General features: G+C 44.4%; 1 protein-coding gene and 1 non-coding gene across 6 annotated transcripts in view; both read left to right on the top strand.

Moving 5' to 3' along the window:
- The window catches only part of CCDC171 (coiled-coil domain containing 171), a 501053-nt gene that overhangs the window by 93494 nt on the left and 393906 nt on the right, over positions 1-13653 (top strand). The window contains exon 1 of one of the 5 annotated variants that reach the window (XM_031654261.1): positions 12325-12455. The exons of 2 other annotated variants lie outside the window; for them this stretch is intronic. The gene's annotated coding sequence lies outside the window, so the exon portion shown is untranslated. Of the gene's footprint in view, positions 1-12324; positions 12456-12487; positions 12798-12846; positions 13121-13653 lie in introns of those variants that run through there. 2 more of the 5 variants (XM_031654262.1, XM_031654263.1) reach the window with 2 other exon arrangements.
- LOC116270207 lies at positions 3229-3331 on the top strand. Its single transcript, XR_004178122.1, has one exon. It is a non-coding gene; the product is annotated as a U6 spliceosomal RNA (small nuclear RNA).

The following is a 13653-nucleotide window of genomic DNA, read 5'->3' on the forward strand; positions in this document are numbered from 1 at the left end:
ATTTTTATTTTTAACTATCATTTTAAAAAGACAAATATGGCTGGGCATGGTGGCTCGCGCCTGTAATCTCAGCACTTTGGGAGGCCAAGGCAGGCAGATCACAAGGTCAAGAGATCGAGACCATCCTGGCCAACATGGTGAAACCCCATCTCTACTAAAAATACAAAAAAAACCCAAAATTAGCTGGATATGGTGGCATGTGTCTGTAGTCCCAGCTACTCAGGAGGCTGAGGCAGAAGAATCACTTGAACCTGGGAGGCGGAAGTTGCAGTGAGCCGAGATTGCCCCACTGCACTCCAGCCTGGTGACAGAGTGCGACCCTATCTAAAAAAAAAAAGACAAATATGTGAAATATACATAGACAGATAGTGTTTTATTTTTTAAATAAAAGGAATAAGTTAATAAACATCTAAATGACTGGATAAATTATGGGCATTTATAAAATGGGTTATAATGCAACCATAAAAGGGTATATTTTTTTCATATCGACATAGAAATGTCTATGCTTATTAAGTAAAGAAAAAGTGGCCGGGCGCGGTGGCTCAAGCCTGTAATCCCAGCACTTTGGGAGGCCGAGACGGGTGGATCACGAGGTCAGAAGATCGAGACCATCCTGGCGGCAATCACAGTGAAACCCCTGGCCTCTACTAAAAATACAAAAGACTAGCCGGGCGAGATGGCGGGCTACCGCCCCAGTTACTTGGGGGAGGCTGAGGCAGGAGAGGCCATGTGAACTCCCGGGAGGCAGAGCTTGGTGGTGAGCTGAGATCCGCCACGACTCCAGCCCGGTTTACAGAGCGACTCCAGCCCCGCTAAAAAAAAAAAAAAAAAAAAAAAAAAAAAAGAAAGAAAAGTATAGAATCATAAATGCATATGTTAGTGATTTATTTCATTTCAAGCAGTGATGTGCCTGAGCTGGTTCATATTTGCTTGAGAGAGCACAGGGCTCTTGAGAGCCAAATGTGTACATTTCTTCACAGGTGCAGTCAAGCTTCATGTTGATTGTTTAAAATTGGCCATAGTGAGAGTATTTAAAGTGTTTACATCAAGGAAGTCAGCAAAGACTACACAAGTCAGGGGAACTTTTTCCCTCCCCCGGAGCTGGTTTACTAGCATGCCACTGGCTTCAAGTAACAGAAAACACGACTAGCACAGGCTTAAACTCTAAAGCCATTTATTGCTTACTGCAAGGAGACCAGGGGTGGTAGGCAGTTCAGGAAAGGGTCAGCAACTAATTACGTCATCGAGGATCAAGGCTCTTTTTATTCTTATCTCAGTAAATGTGTGCTTATATTTCATTGTTCAGATCTGTTCACATAGCCAACCCTAGCTACAAGGGAGCCTGGGGGCCGGTAGCTGGCAGCTGGAAACAGGATAGCCATGAGTCGAACGTGCATCTTCTGGAGTCGTACCTATAACTGCTACAAACAAATCAGGGTTTATCAGCAAGGGTGGGGTAGGGAATGGATAAGCAACTACCAGTGTCTGCTACTAATGTGTATGTGTGTACATGTGAATAAATATAACAATAAATAAATAAATAAATGTTCATTACTTTAAAAATATAGCTGGGTGTGGTGGTTCACACCTGTAGTCCCAGCCACTTGGGAGGCTGAGGCGGGAGAATCACTTGAGGCCAGGAGTTTGAGGCCAGCTTGGGTAACATAGTGAGACCCCTTATCTGTAAAAAACAGAAGTAGGTTTTTGTTTTTGTTTTGAGACAGAGTCTTGCTCTTGTGACCCAGGCTGGAGTATAGTGGTGTGATCTTGGCTCACTGCAACTTCTGCCTCCCAGGTTCAAGCCATTGTTGTGCCTTAGCCTCCCGAGAAGCTGGGATTACAGGTGTGCGCCACCACACCCAGCTAATTTTTGCATTTTTAGTAGAGACAGGCTTTCTTCATGTTGGCCAGGCTGGTCTGGAACTCCTGGCCTCAAGTGATCCACACACTTTGGCCTCCCAAAGTGCTGGATTACAAGCATGAGCCACCATGCCTGGCCAAAAATTAGGTATTTATTTATACACCAACATATCTATAAAGAAATATAACATATTCTTAAATGTGTTCAGATCTGGAGTAGGGAGGTTGGACTTTGAGGATACTTTATATATTTTCCTGTATATGTATTTTTATTTATTTTTTAAGAGACTTTAGGAGCAGTTTTAGGTTCACAGCAGAATTAAACAGAAAGCACTGAGATTTCCCATATACACCCTTTCCCCACACATGCTCAACTTCCCCCATTTTCAGCATCTTCCACCAGAGTGTTACATTTGTTGCAATCCATGAAACATTATTATCATAATCACCCAAAGTCTGTAGTTTACATTAGGGTTCACCCTTGGTGTTATATATTCATGGGTTTAGACGAATTTATAATCCGCCATTATAGCAGCATACAGAGCAGCTTCACTGGCATAAAAATTGTTTGTGCTCTGCCTATTCATCCCTTCACCTACCAACTCTTGGCAACTACTGATCTTCTTACTTTCTTCCTAGTTTGATTTTCCAGAATGTCACACAGGTATACCTTGGAGACTTTGCAGGTTGAGCTCCAGACCACCATAGTAAAGCAAACATTGCAATACAGTGAGTCACACTAATATTTTGGCTTCCCAATGCCTATAAAAGTTATGTTCACACTACTCTGTAGTCTATTAAGTATGCAAAAGGGATCTGGCAGTGGCTCATGCCTGTAATCCTGACACTTTGGGAGGCTGAGGCAGGAGGATCGCTTGAGCCTAGGAGTTTGAGATAAACCTGGGTAACATGGTAAAACCCCATCTTTACAAAAAATACAAAAATATACCTGGATGTAGTGGCACAAGCCTGCAGTACCAGCTACTAAGGAGGCTGAGGTGGGAGGATTGCTGAAGCTCAAGAGGTCGAAGCTGCAGTGAGCTGTGAGCATGCCATTGCACTTCAGACTGGGTGACAAAGCGAGACTCTGTCTCTACAAAAAATGCAAAAATTAACCGGGTGCGGTGGTGCACACCTGTAGTACCAGCTACTTGGGAGGCTGAAGTGGGAGGATTGCTTGAGCCTGGGAGGACAAGGCTGCAGTGAGCAGTGATCATGCCACTGCATTCCAGCCTGGGCAGCGATGTGAGACCCTATCTCAAAAATAAAATAAAATAAATAAATAAATAATAAATTCTTGTCATTTCAACAATGTTCACAGCATCTTCACCAGGAGCAGATTCCATCTCAAGAAACCACTTTCTGTACTTGTTTCAGCAGCATATATACTCAAATTGGAACAATATAGAGAAGATTAGCATGGCCCTTGAGCAAGTATGACATGAAAATTTGTGAAGTGTTCCACATTTTTTGACAAATGGGACTAATTAAACTAAAGAGCTTCTGCACAGCGAAGGAAACTATCATCAGGGCAAACAGGCAACCTACAGAATGGGAGAAACTTTTCCCAATCTACCCAAGTGACAAAAGTCTAATATCCAGAATCTACAAGGAACTTAGATTTACAAGAAAAAAAAAACAAATAACCCCACCAAAAAGTGGGCAAAGAACAGGAACAGACACTTCTCAAAAGAAGACATTTATGCAGCCAACAAACATGAAAAAAGCTCAACAGCACTGATCGTTAGAGAAATACAAATCGAAACCACAATGAAATACCATCTCATGCCAGTCAGAATGGCGATTATTAAAAAGTCAAGAAACAACAGATGCTGGTGAAGCTGCGGAGAAATAGGAATGTTTTTACACTCTCGGTGGGAATGTAAATTAGTTCAACCACCGTGGAAAACAGTGTGGCGATTCCTCAGGGATCTAGAACCAGAAATACCATTTGACCCAGCAATCCCATTACTGGGTATATACCCAAAGGAATATTAATCATTCCGTTATAAAGATACAGGCACAGGTACGTTTATTGCAGCACTACTCACAATAGCAAAGACAGGGAATCAACCCTAATACCCATCAATGATGGACTGAATAAAGGAAATGTGGCACATATACATCATGGAATACTACGCAGCCATAAAAAGGAATGAGATCATGTCCTTTGCAGGAACATGGATGAAGCTGGAAGCCATCATCCTCAGCAAACTATCACAAGGACAAAAAGCAAACACCACATGTTCCCACTTATAAGTGGGAGCTGAATGACAATAACACATGGACACAGGGAGGGGAACAACACACACTGGGACCTGCTGGGGAACAGGGGACAGGGGTCAGGGAGAGCATCAGGACAAATAGCTAATGTATGTGGGGCTTAATACCTAGGTGATGAGTTGATAGATGCAGCAAACCACCATGGCACATGTTTACCTATGTAACAAACCTGCACGTTCTGTACATGTATCCCGGAACCTAACATAAAATAACATTTAAAAAAAAAAGAAAAAAAAAGGAAGCCACCTTCTTTGCTTATTCATAAGAAGCAGCTCCTCATTTGTTTAAGTTTTATGATGAGACTGCAACAATTCAGTCACATTTTCAGGCATCACTTCTAATTCTAGTCCTCTTGCTATTTCTACCACCTCTGCAGTGATTTCCTCAACTGAAGAATTAAACCTCTGAAAGTCATCTATGATGGTTGGAATCAACTTTTTTCAAACTTCTGTTAATGTTGTTGACATTTTAGCTGGGTGCAGTGACTCTTGCCTGTAATCTCAGCATTTTGGTACACTGAAGTGAGAGGATCATTTGAGCCCAGGAGTTTGAGACCAGCCTGGGCAATACGTGAGCATTTGTCTTTAAAAAAACTTAAAAAACAATTAGCCAGGTGTGGTAGTGTGGTTTGTTCCTGTAATCCTAGCAACTGAGGAGGCTGAGGAAGGAGGATTGCTTGAGTGCAGGAGTTTTAGGCTGCAGCGAGCCATGATCACGCCATCACTGCACTCCAGCCTGGGCCACAAAGCAAGACTTTCTCTCTCTCTCTCTAACCGTTTTTTTTTTTTGAGACGGGGTCTCCCTCTGTTGCCCAGGCTGGAGTGCAATGTCATAATCTTGGCTCACTGCAACCTCCACTTCCCAGGATCAAGCCATTCTCTTGCCTCAGCCTCCCAAGTAGCTGGGACTACAGGCATGCACCACAACTGCGGGCTGATTTTTCTATTTTTAGTAGAGACAGGGTTTTACCATGTTGGCCAGGCTGGTCTTAAACTCCTGACCTCTAGTGATCCACCTGCCCCTGCCTCAAGACCCTGTCTCTTAAAAAAAAAAAAAAAAAGCTGACATTTTTTACCTCCTCCCATGAATCACAAATGTTCTCACTGGCATCTAGATTGGTAAAATTTTCCAGAAAGTTTTCAATTTACTTTGCCCTGATCCATCAGAAGAATCACTATCTACGGCAGCATAGTCTTATGAAATTTCTTTCTTTTCTTTTTCTTAATTGATTAATTTATTTTTATTTTTGAGATGGAGTCTCCCTCTGTTGCCCAGGCTGGAGTGCAGTGGTGCCATCTTGGCTCACTGCAAGCTCTGCCTCCTGGGTTCATGCCATTCTCTTGCCTCAGCCTCCGGAGTAGCTGGGACTACAGGCGCCCACCACCATGTCCGGCTAATTTTCTGTATTTTTAGTAGAGATGGGGTTTCCCTGTGTTAGCCAGGATGGTCTCGATCTCCAGACCTCACGATCTGCCTGCCTCGGCCTCCCAAAGTGCTGGGATTACAGGCGTGAGCCACCGTGCCCGGCCTCTCTCTCTCTCTCTCTTTTTTTTTTTTTAGATGGAGTCTCATTCTGTTTACGAGGCTGGAGTACAGTAGCACGATCTTGGCTCAGTGACACCTCCGCCTCCCAGGTTCAAGTGATTCTCCTGCCTCAGCATCCTGAGTAGCTGGCATTATAGGCATGCGCCACCATGCCCAGCTACTTTTTGTATTTTTGGTAGAGATGGGGTTTCACCATGTTGGCCAGGATGGTCTCAAACTCCTGACCTCAAGTGATCCACCCACCTTGGCCTCCCAAAGTGTTGAGATTACAAGCATGAGCCACCGCTCCTGGCCGAAATATATTTCTTAAATAATAAGACTTGAAAGTGAAAATTCGGGCCGGGCGCGGTGGCTCACGCCTGTAATCCCAACTCTCAGGGAGGCAGAGGCGGGAGGATAGCTTGAGCCCAGGAGTTCGAGACCTGCCTGGGTAATATAGCGAGACCCCGTTCTCCACAAAAAGGAAAAAAAAAAAGACAAAAAAAGACAAAAAAAAAAAAAAAAAAAAAGAAAGTGAAAATTCGGCTGGGCACAGCGGCTCATGCCTGTAATTCTCCTTTGGGAGGCCGAGGCAGGTGGATCACCTGAGGTCAGGAGTTCGAGACCACCCTGGCCAATATAGCAGAACCCCGTCTTTACTAAAAATACAAAAACTAGTCAGGCATGATGGCGTGGGCCCGTAATCCCAGCTACTCAGGAGGCTGAGGCAAGAGAGTCATTTGAACCCGAGGATGGAGGTTGCAGTGAGCTGAGATCATGCTATTTCACTCCAGCCTGGGCAGAAGAGCGAGACTCCGTCTCCAGAAAAAAAAAAAAAAAAAAAAGAAAGTAAAAAATCTTCATTGATCCATGGGCTACAGAATGGATGTTGTGTTAGCAGTCATGAAAGCAGTATCAATCTCCTGGTACATAGCTGTCAGAGCTCTTGATTGACCAAGTGAACCATCAATGAACAATAATATTTTGAAAGTAATCTTTTTTTCTGAGCAGTAGGTCTCTACAGTAGGCTTAAAATACTCTGTAAACACGCCATAAGAGATGTACTGTCATCCAGGCTTTGTTGTTTCATTAATACAGCAGAATAGATTAGCGTACTTTTTCTTTCTTTTTTTTTTTTTTGAGACGGAGTTTCACTCCTGTTGCCCAGCTGGAGTGCAATGGTACAATCTTTGCTCACTGCCACCTCCGTCTCCCAGGTTCAAGTGATTCTCATGCCTCAGGGTCCCGAGTATCTGGGATTACAGGCATGCACCACCATGCCCGGCTAAATTTGTATTTTTAGTAGAGATGGGGTTTCTCTATATTGGTCAAGCTGGTCTCGAACTCCCGACCTCAGGTGATCCGCCTGCCTCGGCCTCCCAAAGTGCTGGGATTACAGGCGTAAGCCACTGCACCTGACCAGATTAGCCTAATTTTTCAGGGTGCTAGGATTTTTGGAATGGTAAATAAGCATTGGCTTTAACTTAAATTACCAGCTGCATTGGTCTCTAACAAGAGTCAGCCTGTTCTTGTAATCTCTGAAGCCAGGCATTCACTTCACCTCTGTAGGGATCATCTTCCGATAGAAGGCTGTTTTCTGTACATTGGAAATCTGTTGTTTAGCATAGTCATCTTCGTCAGTGATCTTAGCTATATCTTCTGGATAACTTGTTGCAGCTTCTATATCAGCACTCCTTGGTTTACTTTGCACTTGAATGTTACAAAGAAGCCTTCTTTCTTTACAATTCATGAACCAATCTCTGCTGGCTTCCAACTTTTCTTCTGCAGCTTCTTCACCTCTCTCAGCCTTCGCAGAATTTAAGAGAGTTTGGGTCTTACTCTGAATTAAGCTTTGGCCTAATTCAGCGAGTGTTGCTGGTTTGATCTTCTACCTAGACACTGCAACTTTCTTCATATCACTAATGAGACTTTCACGTTCTTGTAATTTGTGTGTCCACTGGAGTCTCACCCTGTCACCAAGGCTAGACTCAAACTCCTTGCCTTCCATTTTAGCCTCCCAAAGTGCTGGCATTCTCCTGCCTCAGCGTACCAAAGTGCTGGGATTACCGGCTTGAACCACCACACCTGGCCTAATTTCCTTCAAGAACTTTTCCTTTGCATTTTAACACCTTGGCTACCATTTGGCGCAAGAGGCCTAACTTTCAGCCTGTCTTGGATTTTCACATGCCTTCCTCACTAAGCTTAATCATTTCTAGCTTTCGATTTAAAGTGGGAGAAGTGTGTCATCCTTTCACTTTAACACTTAGAAGTCATCATAATTTGGGGGACACATTCAAACCATAGCAAATATGAAGCTGCTTAGTATAGTGCTTGGCACATATTATATGTTTAATAATGTTATTTGGCTAAGAGTGGTGGTTCACGCCTATAATCCCAGCACTTTGGGAGGCCAAGGTGGGCGGATCACTTGAGATCAGCCTAGGCAACATAATGAAACCCCCTCTCTGAAAATAAAAAATATATAAATTTAAAAAACAAACACAAAATAATATCTGGATTTAAATATTGTATATTAACCTATGTATCTTAATACTTTTAATACAAGCCCATGCCCACCTCATTACATTTATTCTCAAACATTTTGTGTTTTCTATTGCTAATGTAAGAATGAGAAGGAAGATTAATTGCGAGATCAGAGAAAGCAAGGCTGGAAAGGCCGGTAGGGAGGTTAGGGTCCTTGATTGATAGCAGAAAATTTGGGCTTTATCCGGGCAGCATTTGAGGAGCCACCAAAAGAAATAATCAGTATAGTAACATAATTAGAGTTATGCTTTAGAAGGATTATTTCCGTTTTAGCATGTAGAAGGAGCATAGGACCAGAGCCACTGAGAGCAACAATTATGGCAAGGCCTTTCAGTTCTACGAATTGATATCAAGGCAGCATGATAATCAGGAACCTGGAGGGGCCGAGCGCAGTGGCTCACGCCTGTAATCCCAACACTTTGGGAGGCGGAGGCGAGCGGATCACGAGGTCAGGAGATAGAGACCACGGCGAAACCCCGTCTCTACTAAAAATACAAAAAATTAGCCAGGCGCGGTGGCGGGTGCCTGTCGTCCCAGGTATTCGGGAGGCTGAGGCAGGAGAATGGCGTGAATCCGGGAGGCGGAGCTTGCAGTGAGGCGCGTTCAAGAACCTTGGGGGTGGGGGATGGGGGGTGGGAGGCGGCGAGAGGGACAGCATTAGGAAAAACACCTAGGTAGATGACGGGTTGATGAGTGCAGCAAACTACCATGGCACATGTATAGCTATGCAACAAACCTGCACGTTCTGCACATGTACCCCAGAACTTAAAGTATAATTAAAAAAAAAAAAAATCAAAACCTGGTGTTTAAACCTACTAGGGGAGGTTACAGAAGGGTCAAAAGAATGTGGCTCATCTGGTGCTTTGAAACTCTGAGGTTCACATACGTACAATCAGTTTATTACACTTCCCTAGTTTCATAAAGATACACGTGTTCTTAGGCCTGCTTTTGATTTTTTTCTGTTTTTTTTTTTTTTGATCCTCTCTTCTTATATATGCCGGTTTCAAAATGCCCTAGATGTTAATGGTCAACTTCTAAAAATGTCGAGAATTTGCACGGAAGGGGAAGGTGAGCGACTTGCATTGGGCCACAAGGAAGGTCCTGATTACAAGTGTCTCAATAGGAAGCAATAAGGAAACAGACAATTGAAGTTGCTTAGTACTAAGTAGGCACAGAAAGAAGATATGAGGTTTAGAGAAAAAGTAGGAATCCTGCATGCAGGAAGTGAGAACTTGAGAGAGAAAGACGTAAAAAAAAATTTTTAGGGCTTTTCTTGCCTGGGTGTCTAGGAGATTAGAAGTTTTATAAACAGGTAGAAGAGTAGTTTAGAGGATTCCCAGGAGAAGTTAGAAAGATAATTAAAATTTAGTTATATTAAATTAAGTATTGCCAGAAATTAGAGCAGCACTGTTCAAACAGGAGTTAAAAATTCAAAACTAGAGCTCAGGAGAGGTCAGAGATGGATATAAAGAGTTGAATATTGGGGATATGGGGTTCATACTTGCAGGAATGGATGACGTCACTGAGGATGCTTACCTGGTGTAAATGATGGGACGGTTGAGGGCAGAAACTGAGGAAATATCACTTTGAGGGGCAGGAAGGAAAGAATGGTTTCCTGAGTAGCAGCAGAAAGTTCAGAGAGTTGGAGAAACTATGGAGTGTAGAGTCTCACCTATGCTGGAGAGGCATCTGAGGATCAACATATGTCAGCAAAGTCAAGGGGTCTGAGATTTGGCAATGAGGTTACTACTGACTTTGGAAGTTCTTGGTAGAGTGGTGGGAATGAATGAATCTAATCGCATCTCAAAAGGATTGGTAGAAAGAAGGTAGAATGAAGTGATGTTGAGGCCAAAAGATAAAATGGTAGGAGAACAATCTCTTTATATAGCTTTTCTCAAGTAGGAGTAGCATGTTAAGCAAACAAAGGACAACAAAGAATTGACCTTATATCTACTGGAAAAACAGAAAATCTCCACACATTTTGAAATGGTCTGATTTATTGGGTAATTATTATATTTTTTCTGCTTAAAACTCTTCATTAGCTTCATTGCTTGATAAACTCCTAAGTATGATGTAGAAATTCCTCTGTGATCTGGGTTCTGCATATTTCTCTAGTCTCATCGCTCACACCTCCTTTGCACACACAGCTTTTTCCAGCTTTTCAAATGTCTCGTGCTGGTTCTTGTGCTCGTGTTTGCAGCTTCTGCGTCTTCCTTCCAGTTCCCTGTTAGCTTCTTAAATCTTTAACTGTCTTCTCAAACTAAACTCAAAGTTCTTTTCTATGAGTAATTTTTGGGTGCTCAGGGTTGACATCAACATTCCCCTGTATTTCTATCACCTAGCTCCATGTTGGGTACACAGTCTGTATTCTATAAATGCTGAGTGAGCAAATAAATGAAAATGCATGTCTTCACATCACATCCATTTTTCATTTCAAAAACATACAATATAGTACACAGCATTTATTCTTGCCATACAATATTCATTTTTGTGATTTTTGTTAAAACACAAATAATTTTTTTTTTTTGAGATGGAGTCTCGCCCAGTCACCCAGGCTGGAGTGCAGTGGCGCGATCTCGGCTCACTGCAAGCTCCGCCTCCCGGGTTCATGCCATTCCCCTGCCTCAGCCTCCGGAGTAGCTGGGACTCCAGGTGCCCGCCACCACGCCCGTCTAATTTTTTGTATTTTTACTAGAGATGGGGTTTCACCATGTTAGCCAGGATGGTCTCGGTCTCCTGATCTCGTGATCCGCCCACCTCGGCCTCCCAAAGTGCTGGGATTACAGGCGCGAGCCACCGCGCCTGGCCAACACAAAATTTTAAGTAGCTCCAGCTACTCAGGAGGCTGAGGCAGGAGGATGGCTTGAGCCTTGGAGGTCGAGGCTGCAGTGAGGCGTGATTGTGCCACTGTACTCCAGCCTGGGCAACAGAGCACAACCCTGTTTCAAAAAAAAAAAAAAAAAAAAAAAAAAAAGAAATAAAAAAAAGAAAATTTAAAAATATTATTTAAAGCTTGTAACATAAAAGTTCTAATCTCATTAGTCTGTTGTAATTTTCCATTTCATTTCTAAACATTACAGCGGGCTATTTTTTCCCTTTATTTCCTTTGGAGCAATTATCCTCTTTATGACTCTAGTAAAAAGAATCAGGGACAGGCCTCCGGTTTAGATCTAAATGACTAAAATCAAACCAATTAAGGTTTCAGTGTTACAAGAATCAAGGAGGTTTTAATCTCAATTTGTGTTTGCATTTATGACCGTTGGCTCTCCCAAGGGAGAGAGGAGAAAAGATGGCCCCTACACCTGGTTTCAGGTTGATTACAATAAACAAGGAACCAGTTTAGTATACAAGGCTCGTTTTGCATTAAACACATTTTTGTGCAGAGGAGGTGGTGGTGGTGAAGATAAAATCTTTAATCAAATCCCGCCAATTTGCATTGTTCTCTGGGGGAATAGGCTTTCAAAAGTTAAGGAACAAAAGAGGATTTGGTTTTCCAATCTCCCTTAGGCGGCAGCAGATTATGAAGCAGCCACCGGGAGAAACCAAAGTATAAATTATCAAGAGGACGGTGCGTGCGTGCGTACGTGTGTGTGTGTGTGTGAGAGAGAGAAAGCCAGAGAAGCGAGGAAAGAGATAGGGAACACACATGCTAAGGCTCCGAGGCGTTTTCCACGATGTGCCTGGTTATGTAATGTTGATAATGAAACGCGCTGCAACAGCATCAATGCATTCTTCCAATCCTGCACACCACCCCAAGCTGGGATACAATGGGGACGGGAGGAGGGGACACGAAGCCCTGTGCATGCAGACAGCTGTCCAGACAGAGGTTAACCAGGCAGCTGGGCAGAACCTGAGCCCAGAGAATTTCTGCTCAGGCCCCGAGACCAGCCCACCGTTGCTGTGGCTCTAAAGATGGGCAGAAGAACTAGTTTCAAAAAGCAGGATCTGGGATCTGATCTCTTAGGTTTTTATTCAGCAGGCAGGGAAAAGGGGTTAGAAGCCGGAAATCTGCATTTCCACACGGCTCTGGCGACTGAGACAGGAAAGCATGCACCTCACGCTGAACAGCCACAGCAGCGCGTGGGCAGTGCGCACCCTCGCGGGGACGCGGAGCTCCTGGAGCGGGAGCGCGTGCAGTCTTGAGCCCGCCGCTCCCCAGCAACGGCGCATGCGCCCGTTCGTCCCTCAGCGAAGGCGCGCTGCTTGGCGGGCGGGCTCTTCCAATCCGAGCCAGCGTTCTCGGAGTACGTATCCCGGAGCTGCAGGCTGAGGGCTGCGGGAGGCGGGAGGAAGAAGCGGGGCCGGGCTTGAGTTGGGTTGACCTGTGAAAGTCTGGGAAGGTCTGCGAGAGAAGCCGAGTGTTTTCAGCTCCGGAAGTGGCAGTTGTAAACTTCACCTCCCGGGGGCTCGTCCCCTCTTGTACCCCTTTGCTCTTTGTCCCCCTCCTCCCGGGTCCTAGAGTCCGTCGTGTTCCTACAGTTTTTGCTCTTATCCCCGTGGGCTGCCTGAGCCTCCTTCTATCCCTGAGACTTCGAGCGGCTCTTGGGGTCTTGGGTGTGCAGCATGGATCACGCGAGACCCCTGAGGTAACCGCACGGTGTGGGGGCTTCGAGGCGGACGACCTGGGAGGGAGGTGTTGAGAGGGTTGTAGGGGCCCCTGAGTGAGTTTGGGGCGGCCCTGGGACTTTTGGCGTCGCCTTTGGGGCACGCCTCCAGCTCCTTGGGCTGGGTCTCCCCGCCCACCTGGAGGAAGATCTGCGTGGAGCATCCTAGCCGGAGATCGCTGCCGCTGTACCAGAGCGCCGGATAGGGACCAGAGGGGAGGCAGAGGACCGAGACTTGGAGCTTCTTAGGTTTACTGCTGCGGAGCGCTTTCCTTCCCGAGAATCAGTAATCCCCTCGAGGATAGGTACCACGTCTTTCTGCCCCCTCTCCCCTTTTTAAATGCCGGCCACACACTAGACACTCTACAAATGTTTGATAAACGAGAATGAGTTGTGCTAGACTGTCACCTGCAGCTTCTGCCTATCCTCCAAGTCTCAGAGTCTGAGAGACTTAGAATCTGAGTCGGCTGTGCGTTTTCCCGAAGCTGTAAATTTTCTGCAGAAATGGAGCTTTTTGAATTTTTTATTCCATTATGATATTGATCCTAGGAAAATACGTATTTCATGTATACATTTTATGTAAATAAGATAAATACGTCTTTATTAGAAAGACTTGGTGTCCAGCTCTTTTGAATACATGACATACCGATGTTTTATGGTTTTCATAATATTGGAGAAAAGAACATACGCTTTTGTCACTTGTTTTGTTTAACAGCTAGTGCCTACTCTCAACAAAACAATGGTAGAGCAGAAGATGAACATGGTTTTTCATAAAATGCAGAGGAAACAAAGGCGGTGCAAGCTGCTAAGAGGAAAGATGAAGGGCATAGTCTTAGTT

Source organism: Papio anubis, chromosome 13, assembly GCF_008728515.1.
Source record: "Papio anubis isolate 15944 chromosome 13, Panubis1.0, whole genome shotgun sequence".
NCBI lineage: Eukaryota > Metazoa > Chordata > Mammalia > Primates > Cercopithecidae > Papio > Papio anubis.